The following is a 12,677-nucleotide window of genomic DNA, read 5'->3' as shown; positions in this document are numbered from 1 at the left end:
CAGGAGTTACAAGAAGAAAACAGAGAAGCTGTCTGAGACTAGGGAAGGATAAAGATGGGGGATGTAAGTTCATTGGGTGGTAGGCAAAAACTTGGAGACAAATCCTAGCAATGTTGCAAGAGCTCTCTGGGCAGAGGAATCTGAGTGCAAAGTCTATGGGTAAATTTCTTTGGTTCATTTAAGGAGCAGCAGAAACTCAAGTATCACAGCTGATGAGAGCTACAGCTTGAAGGTATCCATCCGGCCATATGACGTTCAAATATCAGAGTTTAATTCTGTGTGATTCTATTGAGCCTTTAGTGGGTGATCACATCGTAAGAGTTCAAAACCCATCAATAAAATTAAATACTTATTCATTAAAATATGTGAAGACACATGCTTTTAGCCCCCCTCCTACTTTGTGTTCAAATATCACGTTCAAATATCAGAGCTTAATTCTGTGTGATTCTATTGAGCCTTTAGTGGGTGATCACATCGTAAGAGTTCAAAACCCATCAATAAAATTAAATACTTATTCATTAAAATATGTGAAAACACATGCTTTTAGCCCCCCTCCTACTTTGTGTTCAAATATCACGTTCAAATATCAGAGCTTAATTCTGTGTGATTCTATTGAGCCTTTAGTGGGTGATCACATCGTAAGAGTTCAAAATCTATCAATAAAATTAAATACTTATTCATTAAAATATGTGAAGACACATGCTTTTAGTCCCCCTCCTACTTTGTGTTCAATTGCTATGTGATAATGTAGTATTTGTCCTCTTTAAAGGACACTGTCCCACTCTACCTTCTTGGAATCAAGGAGCATCCCTCATTAGAACAGTCTCAGTCAGTACCTTTAACTTTGTTCTCCACAACATTTCAATTTTTTGTGTGTTTTTCAGCATGTACAAGAGTCTTATTTTAACATTGGAAATAATCAAATATGCTGAGTCAGGACACTCAGACTAATGAGACAGATAGAAGAAACAGAAATGCTAAAATATTAAATTTTAATATAGATGAGACATGAAGGAATGATCCTATGCTGATATTGGAGCATAGAGACACCTGATTTTTATTTCTGAAGGCTCGCACTAGTCACAGGGTGAATTCCAGAAACATTGTGATTAGGATGCTTCTCTGGTGGCTATTTCATCTGTTGAGAGTTGAAAATGGGGTAACATGGGGTCGGTGCCAGTATCCATTCCAGAGACATTCAAACCTAGAACTAATATACTTGAAATGAAGCTATTATTGTATAATTAGTATCTAAATGTGGAACCATCTAGAACACAAAGGTCCATGAGCGTGTCATTAAGCAATACTATATATAACATGGATGTCAAAAGTGGTCCAAAGGAATGATACTGAAGCCCAGGGAAAAGGAATATACCAAAGTCTGATCAGTGCAGTAAGACAGAGTGCAGAGCACATGTGATTTGTTGAAGAAGTTCAACTGCAGTTGCAGATGGCTGTACATCCACTGAGTGGAGTATTCGGGGATGTTCAGGGATGTTTAAAAAGGGGGAGCTGGAGCAAACAAGTATCATTTCAGTCAGGAAAGGGAGGTCCTAATCCAGGCAAAAGTCTACACTGGGAAGCAGTTTTTTATTTGTTTGTTTGTTTGTTTGTTTGTTTTGTTTTGTTTTGTTTTTCTGAGGAAAATCCATTTGAGTATAATTCTCATTCAAACTATAATTTCCTGGCTCTTTCATTCTGATTTCTAGCATTTACCTTTTAACTCATTATCCACCCTTTGAGGCTTTGGTTACCTGCTAGAACTTTAATTTTTAATTTTGATGCTTTCTTTTATTAATTAATTACTTTATTTATTTATTAGGTATTTTCTTCATTTACATTTCCAATGCTATCCCAAAAGTCCTCCATACCCTCCCCCACACACACACACTCCCCTACCCACTAACTCCCACTTCTTGGCCCTGACATTCCCCTGTACTGAGGCATATAAAGTCTGCAAGACCAATTGGCCTCTCTTTCCAATGATGGCTGACTAGGCCATCTTCTGATACATATGCAGCTAGAGACACAAGCTCTGGGGAAGGGGAGGTACTGGTTAATTCATATTGTTGTTCCACCTATAGGGTTGCAGATCCCTTTAGCTCCTTGGGTACTTTCTCTAGCTCCTCCATTGGGGGCCCTGTGATCCATCCAATAGCTGACTGTAAGGATCCACTTATGTGTTTCCTAGGCCCCAGTATATAGCCTTGCAACAGGCAGCTATATCAGGGTCCTTTCAGCAACATCTTGCTAGTGTGTGCTATCGTGTCAGCGATTGGAGGCTGATTATGGGATGGATCCCTGGATATGGCAGTCTCTAGATGGTTCATCCAAACTTTGTCTCTCTAACTCCTTCCATGGGTGTTTTGTTCCCAATTCTAAGAAGGGGCAAAGTGTCCAAACTTTTGTCCTCGTTCTTCTTGAGTTTCATGTGTTTTGCAAATTATATCTTATATCTTGGGTATTCTAAGTTTCTGGGCTAATATCCACTTATCAGTGAGTACATATCATGTGAGTTCTTTTGTGATTGGGTTACCTCACTCAGGATGATACCCTTCAGGTCCATCCATTTGCCTAGGAATTTCATAAATTCATTTTTTTAATAGCTGAGTAGTACTCCATTGTGTAAATGTACCACATTTTCTGTATCCATTCCTCTGTTGAGGGGCATCTGGGTTCTTTGCAGCTTCTGGCTATTATAAATAAGCAGATGCTGGCGAGGATGTGGAGAAAGAGGAACACCCCTCCATTGTTGTCTGGCGGTTCCTCAGAAAATTGGACATAATACTACTGGAGGATCCCGCAATACCTCTCCTGGGCATATATCCAGAAGATGTTCCAACTGGTAAGAAGGACACATGCTCCACTATGTTCATAGCAGCCTTATTTATAATAGTGGGAAGCAGTTTTTATAAAATCGAATTTAGGATTTGTGAAATCTGTTCTGTAGCAAAGTACAAACACCCAAGTTTGATCTCTGTGACCTACATGGTAAGAAAGAACTGACTTCTCTGAATTGGTTGTTTAACCTCCAAATCTGTGTCATGGCATGTATATACTTGTGCAATACATTTAGTAAGTAACTGTAATATTTTAAAAATAATATTATGATCAATTAGGAGCCGATACTTGTATGCTTATGATGTAGTGAAAAGGAGAAAATAAGAGAATTCAGTTATGTTATAATAAAAAAGCAAAATCAGAGGCCAAAAAGTCATTTACCATCAGTGTGTCACCTGAAAAGGTTGTTAGAGGTCGTGGTGTGTATACACATGTGCAAGTGAGAGACTGGTGCTGGAACTTCCTGGATGTTCATTCTAAAGATGTCCTCAACACTCTGGGAAATGGGCACAAAGAATTCAGAAAAGGCAATGAGCATGTGTGCATGCCTGCAACTCCTTTTCTTTAAAAGTCAGCAATGCCCACCCATAAGAGGCATCGCTGAAGACTGATAAGCATAGTAGCTGGGAGCATGTCCCTTGCATTGCAAGAGCCCATGAAAAGTTCTCCCTTCCTTGTATTATCCTGATGCATCATCTTCATGATCCTGTTAAGGTGAAGAAAGGGATGATGGAAATTTGCTGTGAATCACTCTTCAAAAGAGGAATAGGCATTTATGTTCCCACTGAAGACATTTGAATTTGCCAACATAAGAGAACTGTGATTTTTATGACTGCACTTTCTTAAACACACGTAAGACTTAGATGCGGAAAAATTGAAGTAAATGCAAAGAATCCATCTAGCTGGTGAATTTCAGGACAGATCGGTTTTTTTTTTTTCTTAACTCTGTGTTTCAAAGCAGCTAAGAAGGTGTGCTCTAAATAACCTCTGATAGAAAGTATAGGCTTTTGAAAAACAGAATTGCTTCACAAGACTCTTTAGTGACTGGTTTTAAATTAATAGGCCACTGCTTGCCTTTTCAGCCATAACATGCTTAGGGACTCTGGCAAGGCTTGTGCAAGTATGTACTTCAGGGAAGATAAAAATGCATCACTCTTCTTTCATTATTAAAATTAAAATAATTTCATTATAAAATTCCCCTCTGTGGGATACAAACAAATGATATGGGCACCTGCAAAATATGGACCTGAATTCTCCCTTCATTAAAGGACTTCCCTCCTGACTGTCTAGCACCTCTGTTTTCTAGAACTCACTCTCCCTAGAGAAAGGCCCCAGAATCTTGCTAGATTATGTAAGGGACCCATGACACAAGCTTAGAGAAGGAGCTACGAATTAGCACATCAGACTCATTTTCTCTGATAACCTGATTTTACACTGTGCCTTTCAGTGCCATGAGCCAAAGCAGGCAGGATCTGCTGCTCCTTAATTCTCTCTTACCAGTCTCTGGACAGAAAAATCAGTCCCCGTGGTTTAAGATGGTGAAGGTGTTTCCTTTTCTTGCTATGCTCACTTACAAAATAGGGAAGTGTCAGTTTGTACCTGGAAGGGAAGACCCACATCCACCACAGGCAGCATCCCTGGCTGCTGGATGTTCAGAACAGTGACACCTTTAAAGGTCTGCCCCAGAAAAGAGAAATGGCAACGCATGGGGAGCCCCTTGGGTTTCCCTCTGAGAATGGGCATGGGAGATTTGTAAAGTGGGACAAGTCTCACATTTCACTCCTTAAAGAGAAAGCCCAGGTTTGCTTTATTTGTGAATGATCCTGACGAGATTCTAAGGGGGTAGAAAACAGGAAAGTAAAATTCTAGCTGTGAATTTTGACCTGATAATAACTAAGAGGGTATTGAGGATACAAAGATCCAACAGCTGGGTCCTGACTCATATGCCAACAAAGTTTGAGTCCTACAGTCTACTTACTCATTGCCTCTAATTTCAAACCCATAGAAATTACAAAGCACAATGTTACCCTTACCCATTTGTTCTCTCACATAGAAAATCCCAGACCGTGATCACAGGGCCCCCAATGGAGGAGCTAGAGAAAGTATCCAAGGAGCTAAAGAGATCTGCAACCCTATAGGTGGAACAACATTATGAACTAACCAGTACCCCGGAGCTCTTGACTCTAGCTGCATATGTATCAAAAGATGGCCCAGTCGGCCATCACTGGAAAGAGAGGCCCATTGGACATGCAAACTTTATATGCCCCAGTACAGGGGAACTCCAGGGCCAAAAAGTAGGAATGGGTGGGTAGGGGAGTGGGGGGGAGGGTATGGGGGACTTTTGGGATAGCATTGGAAATGTAATTGAGGAAAATACGTAATAAAAAAAAATATTTATATAAAAAAAGAAAATCCCAGACTGAGTAAAATTCCCATCTATATTAAATTCTACCTATTTTTCTTATATACATATATGCATACATATACACATACATACATATACATATATATACACACACTATATATATATATTATATATATATATGCATGTCTGTGTACCCACTATATTTGAGTTCATGAGCCATATCAAACAAGTGCCACTCTCTCTTCCTGAGGCCCACACTGGCTTTGTTTCATGCAACATTGACACAATGAACAAAATTCTTCATTTTGGAAGGGAAGCTGAGAAGATGTGAGAGAGGAATAGGTGGGAGGCAAGAGAAAAGGAGAAAATAAAAGACAATAGGCATTGATTTGACTATCTACTTGACTCCTCTAGCATCACCACAGACAGGTCCAGTCTGATGAGACACTTAATCCTCTGCTATTAGCCTTCTTGATCCCATCTGCACAGGAGTGCAATAGGAATTCGCTGTCCCCTTGTTATGTTTGCCTTTACTTATTCCTCTGGACAAACAGAGACTTTCAGAGTAGAAGAATTGGGACCCTTGCACACACTGCTGTCTCTATGCACATATGTCTGTGAATATCTTGTGAAATTGAATGAATTATAGTGAACTTAATTAGGGTCATGACTCCCCCAGAGTCTGATGCCATGGTTTTCTCTAGTGGGTGTATTATAGAACTCTAGGTGTGGCACTAATCCAGAGATGAAATCACAGCAATGAAAACGAGACTTGGAATACCAACTTGTTAAGTGTGTTATTGTTTTCCGATGTCTTGTGACAACTAACTAGCTCTTGTTTCAAAGGGAGGTGTGTAAAACACATTGCTGCATCCTATGATGGATGTCTTTGTATGTTATTGCTGTGGCTCCACTTTCTCTTCTCGAAGGTTCTGCTCTGCATCTTGAAATTCCTTCCAATGCCTAAATTATAATTAGGCTTTTCCCATACATTTAATGGGAAACTCTTTTCCTGAAAATTCATTTACCATGTCTTGAAAGTTTAGATCTTACAACCTTAGTGCTCAAGTGGCTTGAAACTCAGTAAAAGACTGGCATGAACAAAATTTTATTTGTTCAGATAGTGGCAAAGCCCAGGTGGTAATTCTGTGCTTGATATGGGACTTAATTTGACATGTCATTAGGAATCCATTTAATCTCTTAGCTCGGGCCTCCTCACTAATGGATTTATTTTCAGGCCACATGTGGTGCTAGGTTACTGCAGATATACCTGCTTCACATCCTGCTGCAGTATATCTCAGTGAGATGGTTTTCCTGTACAGGGTCACATCCTGCTGGAGAATATCTCAGTGGGATGTATTTCCTATACAGAGACCCCTTCACAGACTCCTCATTCCTTTCCATCCTTCTTGTACAATGTGTATAGCACACACTTGGCCATGTTTCTCCTGGGTGTCCCTATGAGTCATGCACTGTACTGAAGACCCCTATTGGAGGTACCCACCAGTAATGATTGTAAAGGATCAAGTCCTATAACAATGCACTATAATGCTGATATTTGGAGGCAAAAGGATGCTGGAAACAAAACAAAGAAGGGAAAGAATAGAAATTAGAAGAAAAGAATGGAACCCCAGTGAATATATAGTAGGTGTTCCAAAGCTACATGATTTTTTTAAATGAGATTTTACCCCAGTACAGGGGAATGCCAGGGCCAGGAAGCAGGAGTGGGTGGGTTGGGAGAAGGGTGGTGGTGGGGAGGGTATAGGGGATTTGGGGGATAGCATTTGAAATATAAATGAAGAAAATATCTAATTAAAAAGAAGATTTTGGAATCATTGGAGAAGAAGCTTTGGGCATCATTCCTGGCTTGCTAACTATTGCTTGACTCTTTATAACCAGAAAAGTTGCTTTGACCCCATGGAGTTTCACATACAGAAAAGCAAGGTTGAAAATAGAAGATCTTTTCGTTAAGTCTTGGCTAATATGCTTCAGCACTGTGAACATCAGAGAGAAGAAGAACTGCAGACACAAAGAGAAAGACAGGGTACAGAGACAAAGTTTGGAATAGAATACTGTTCTAGACCATGGGTTATTTACAATAAAGTAAGATTTTCATCTGTACTATCTATTCTTTTTGGCTGCCTTTTTCTGTGCTTTTGTAGATTCTTTGCAAATATTAGAAAAATTTACCTTATATGAATGTTTAAGTTTTGGAGTTAAAATTGTTACTTGATGAGTGATATCAATCTGATTTTTCTCACCAATTGATTTATTAGAGAAGAAAATTAAACTGAAACCTTAGAGGTCATCCAAACCTAAAGCACGTCTGGTGTATATATCAACACATGCCAATAAAACGGCATAGGTCAGTCCTGTCCTGTAAAAATTAATGATAAGATGTGAGGGTCTAAAAGCACTTTGAGAGTTTTGGATTAAAGGAATTAAGTGAGATTTCATAATAACAAATGTGGTTAGAAACAAATTGAGACGAAAGTCAATTTCCCTTTTTCCTACCTTTAGATGTCTTTTAATTTGTTCGCTCACCACAGGGTCTGAAAGTTCAAAGGCAGTTTTCATCATTTTGGCTTATGTTCTTGGAAAACAGAACTGTATAGACTTTGCCAAGTCTTAACCTTGACAAAAAACTGAAAAAAAAAAAAAAAGATTTTTGACAGGCTCAAGCCTCAGCTAAAATTGCAGCTGCTTGTAATAAACTTGTGAGGTCTGACTTTTCATCGTCATTGAGGACTAAGTCCTCAAATCATCACTGTGGGGTGGTTACCCCATGGTGGGTGTGATTGTGTTTACTGCCAATTTTCAGAAAATAGCTTAAGTACGAGCAGACTTGGGGCTTTCCACGTCCAGTCATCTTGAAATGCCATGTCATTTTTATGATTTTTAATCATGTAGCCCTTCGGAACCCCACAATTTATAGCTTTGAGGCTAAGGTCTCTATATAGAGAAGCATAGCCTGTTCAAGGATACTGAACAAGTGAAACAGGAAGCCCCACCTGTATGAGGAATTATAACCAACCCCATTGTTTAAGAGATATGCTGATCTAGGATCTGCTCTTATCTTCAACTTCTAAAAGAATCCAAAATTCATTAATCCTAGAACAATGGGCAAGGAAGGCACATTGTTATAGTATTAAAATGTTTATATTAAATATTAGCACTGCATATAAATTCCATGTAATATAACAGATGAGTAAAATAATTCCCAGTGATGTTGTATTCTGTAGATGAGTGACTTATTATTATTCATTATTCATGGACAAAGTTAGGAATCTTATCAGTTTCCTTCTCTAGGAGTTTCTGAGTACATGCAGATTCTTAAAGCATCATGGAAGAATTAGAAATTGATACTGCAGAATTAGATAAATGGAAGATATTTTAGAAACTGTAGTCAATTTGAACAAAGCTTTAAGTGGATGCTCACTACCATCCATTGGACTGAGCATAGGGTCCCCAATGGAGGAGCTAGAGAAAGGAGCCAAGGAGCTGAAGGGGTTTGCAGCCCTATAGGAGGAACAACAATATGAACCAACCAGTACCCCAGAGCTCCCAGGGACTAAACCACCAACCAAGGAGTACCTCTATATTTCTTCTTTCTTTCTTTCTTTCTTTCTTTCTTTCTTTCTTTCTTTCTTTCTTTCTTTCTTTCTTTCTTTCTGTCTGTCTGTCTGTCTGTCTGTCTGTCTTTCTTTCTTTCTTTCTCTCTCTCTCTCTCTTTCTCTCTCTCTTTCTTTCTTTCTTTCTTTCTTTCTTTCTTTCTTTCTCTTCCTTTCTCTCCCTTTCTTTCTTTCTCTCTCTTCCTTTCTCTCTCTCTCCCTTTCTTTCTTTCTTTCTTTCTTTCTTTCTTTCTTTCTTTCTTTCTTTCTTTCTTTCTTTCTTTCTTTCTATCCATTTGCCTCAGCTAAAGGGTTAGAGAAAACCTTCCAGTTGCTAAGGAAGATGTTAGATAAATAGTAAGTTTTATGTCCTTTGCTGGAAAAACATCGTGTGACACGGTATTAGTTTCCCATTTTATCTGTAATAAACTGTCACCAATAGAGTAGCTTGAAGTGATACAAATTTAAACTTTGTATTTCTGTATATCAGAAGCTTGAGTTAGTGTCTCTGGGCTAAAATCAAGTTGTCTGCAGGTCTGGGTTAATTCCTTCAAGAATTTGCCTGGCTTGCTCCTAGCTGATCATTGAGGTGCCAATGTTCCAAACTCCATCTTCCAGCTTGGCTCTTTCCTGACTCTCAATTCTCTGCTTCCTCCTGTCTGAATGGACAGGATTTTGGACATGGATAATCCACACAGAGTTCCTGCTGACTTTGATGAAGCTTTACTCCATCTGCGCATGCTGGTTTTGATAGTTTACCAATTTAAGTTTCAGAATTCCCTTCTTGAATCTTTGATTAAAAAATACAGCTACTTTACTCACTCCTGAGAAGAATATAATGAGGATATCCACAGTATCTGTTTTATCCCAGTAACCCTCTCAAATGGAGAGAAGGAAGATCCCTCTCTCTCTCTCTCTCTCTCTCTCTCTCTCTCTCTCTCTCTCTCTCTCTCACTCCCTCCCTCCCTCCCTCCCTCCCTGCTCCTTATAAAATGAACAAAACCAAAAGCTATATAGATTTATTGTGTGACCTTTGTGTTAAAATGTGACCAAGTAAAAGTACATATATTGTAAAATTTCTTTCAGTTCAAATAATACCTTTTTTAAAATGTACAATGTAAAATGGCTTGAATTGCCAGCATGCTCGCATTTCTTAAAGAATTTTTGTTTGTTTGTTTGTTGTTGTTTTAACAAGGAAATACTTTGAGGGCGATGCTAATGATGATTTTGATGGAGTAATGCAGATGTAAATATCTCTTCAGTCACTTTGTACTGTGGACAACTGTCACAGACTATTATAAATAAAGGGGAGATCGTGAAGCTGCTGCACTTATTTACATAGAACAGAAACTTGCACTCATGTTGAGGTGTTGACCCTTTCTTGCCATCTACTTATACTTCTTATCTTGGACATGTGCATTTAATTCAAAGTAGATTTAAAAAGAGAAATTTAAAAGGAAAAATAGTTTATTCACATGTATATGGAAACTGACTTACTTAGCAAACTAGTTAAATGTTGAGGTTAGAGATCAATATGCCCAAAATACTACAAGAAGCAGAGAAGGGGGAGGGGGAACTTATATTTAAAAAAAAAAAGAAGTTTTTTTTTAGGAAGTATAAATTGGCCACTTGAAAGAGCAATAAGTGTGATTTTGCAGTTTCTCCTGGCCGTGAAAAGGCCCTAGGGGAAAAAAAAATGAGAGTGGGGCTACCTTTGATTTTTCTTTTGTTAAGTAAAAAGAAGAATATGACAGCTTGGTTTTTCATAAGTTCATGCTTTCAGTTACATAAAAGAAGAGGGCAGTGCTGATGTCAATGCAGACTTGTGAACCCAGCATTTGGAGCCTAAAGCAAGATGAACATAAATCAAACAGTCTGGCTACTGGACTACATAGTAAGTTCCACACTATATTGTCATACATAGTGAGTGTTAGAGTGGGGGAAGGAGAGAGGGAGGAAGAGATAGAGATATATACAGAGATTACAAAGGGAGTCAGAGAGAGGGAGTGACTGAGAGAGGGAGGCATACAGGGGCAGGATGGAGAGAGAGAGAGAGAGAGAGAGAGAGAGAGAGAGAGAGAGAGAGAGAGAGAGAGAGAGAGAGAGAGAGAATTGATCAATTGGAACTCAGAAACTGTACATGACAGATGAAAATCACACTTTGGATCTGGAATTCTTAGAGGTCGGAGTCTGGGAGTCACTGACTCAGACAAGTGTGTAACACTGATTGAGGAAGGCAAGAAAAGTTCATATTGATATGGGCCATTGACTACTGGAAAATACATGTGTATACTTGACTCATCAAAGATAATGAAAAGCAGAAAACACAATTTTCGGTTCTTAGTAAAATTGTCCACTAAAATATCTCCTTGACCTACATAGGAGCATGGTCATGATCAGATCCAGGCCTTCTTGTCTTTGCAGATGTCTGTGCTCAAAAGGCATAGGTGAACACAGTTTCCCAGCTCATGTTTCTAGTCAATACCATGAGATCTGCATCTGTCCTGCTTTCTTAATGGTCTCTATCTCCATTCCAGAAGCCCTTTTGTTGTCTCTTCCACCTTGGTTTTCCACTAAGCAGACTTTAGGTTCTTAGCTTAAAACAAAATTCATATCCATTCTGTGGTTTTAACAAGTAAAGTTTCCATAGACTAGGAGCTCAATGAAGGTGAATACTGTGGTTTATTCAATGAGATTTCAGTGCTTATCATCTAGTTGATGCTCAATAAACAAGAATAAAATACTATTCAATGTATCTTGTTCAGCTTTATTATTAATATTTAGAGGAGAATTGTCAACAATAACTTTTTCAGTTATAGGAGAAAAGTACAAAGTGCAGCTGAATTAAAATAGGAATTTATTAGTGTGTGTTACTATGAAACCCAGGATCCAGGATTGCTTCTTAAATCAATGGACAAGGTCTAAGGAATGTGGATTGGCAGATCAGTATTGCTACTAGGTGACAGCAGGATGCTACCAATTTCTCTCTCTCTCTCTCTCTCTCTCTCTCTCTCTCTCTCTCTCTCTCTCTCTCTCTCTCATTATGATTATGCTTTGTGATACAGCTTGGGACATAATAGCTCAGCATTTCCAAGGTAACAACTTTAATATATAAAATGGTCTTGCAAAAAATGGACCAATGCTTATTATATTATTCCATGGAAGACTGAATGAGATTGGTTCATAAATGTAGAAGGCTTGTTTGTTTTTGATAATCACTGAAAACAGAATATTGGGACCATTATTGGTCATTACTGGAACCCTTGGCTATGGAAGTAAAATAGATATTACATTTATGCTCATCACTGTGGTCCAGTGACAGACTTCTTTTATTGTGAAACCAAAGTGTTTTAATTTGTCTTTCTAAATGTACTCAGAAATTCTGAATCATTCTATGGGTTCATAATTGTTACTCTATAAATTGAACAGTGGTTAAACAAAAGGAAAGTGATTTTAAGGGGTCAAGCTGATTTATATAAGGGCAGTTTTCATGCAATAGACAAGTAGAGGGTCAAGCAAACACTGGTATATAAAAAGACATTGTACTAGTAGATTATAAGTCTTAAATTTTACATATACATTGTAGATAATCTGGGTCTTTAAAAATAAATATCCCCTCCACTGTTAATCAAAATTTCATTAAGATATTTTTAAATTTACCTAAATATAAATGTTTTATGAAGGAGGACATTGAAACTTTTCAATTATGCTAGTAAGAAATATTATGATCATATTAGAGGGGAAATGCATCAAATATACTTTTTAAAAATTCACAGCAGGATTCTAATAGTGTAAAAGCTTATAGTGAGGGTTTGATTTTTAAAAAAAAATGTTCTTTATGACTTCAAATTCCTCAGGTC

At 38.2% G+C, this 12,677-nt stretch overlaps 1 protein-coding gene across 2 annotated transcripts in view; it reads left to right on the top strand.

Annotated features, from left to right (window-relative positions):
- Positions 1-12,677, top strand: part of Kcnip4 (potassium voltage-gated channel interacting protein 4) — a 1,126,911-nt gene that overhangs the window by 527,913 nt on the left and 586,321 nt on the right. The gene's annotated exons all lie outside the window — the stretch shown is intronic.

The sequence above is a fragment of the Mus caroli genome, unplaced genomic scaffold, assembly GCF_978045245.1.
Source record: "Mus caroli unplaced genomic scaffold, Mus_caroli_1 scaffold_4, whole genome shotgun sequence".
In the NCBI taxonomy this organism is placed as follows: Eukaryota; Metazoa; Chordata; class Mammalia; order Rodentia; family Muridae; genus Mus; species Mus caroli.
The sequence above is the reverse complement of the archived record's forward strand: the minus strand, read 5'-3'. Positions and strand labels throughout refer to the sequence as shown.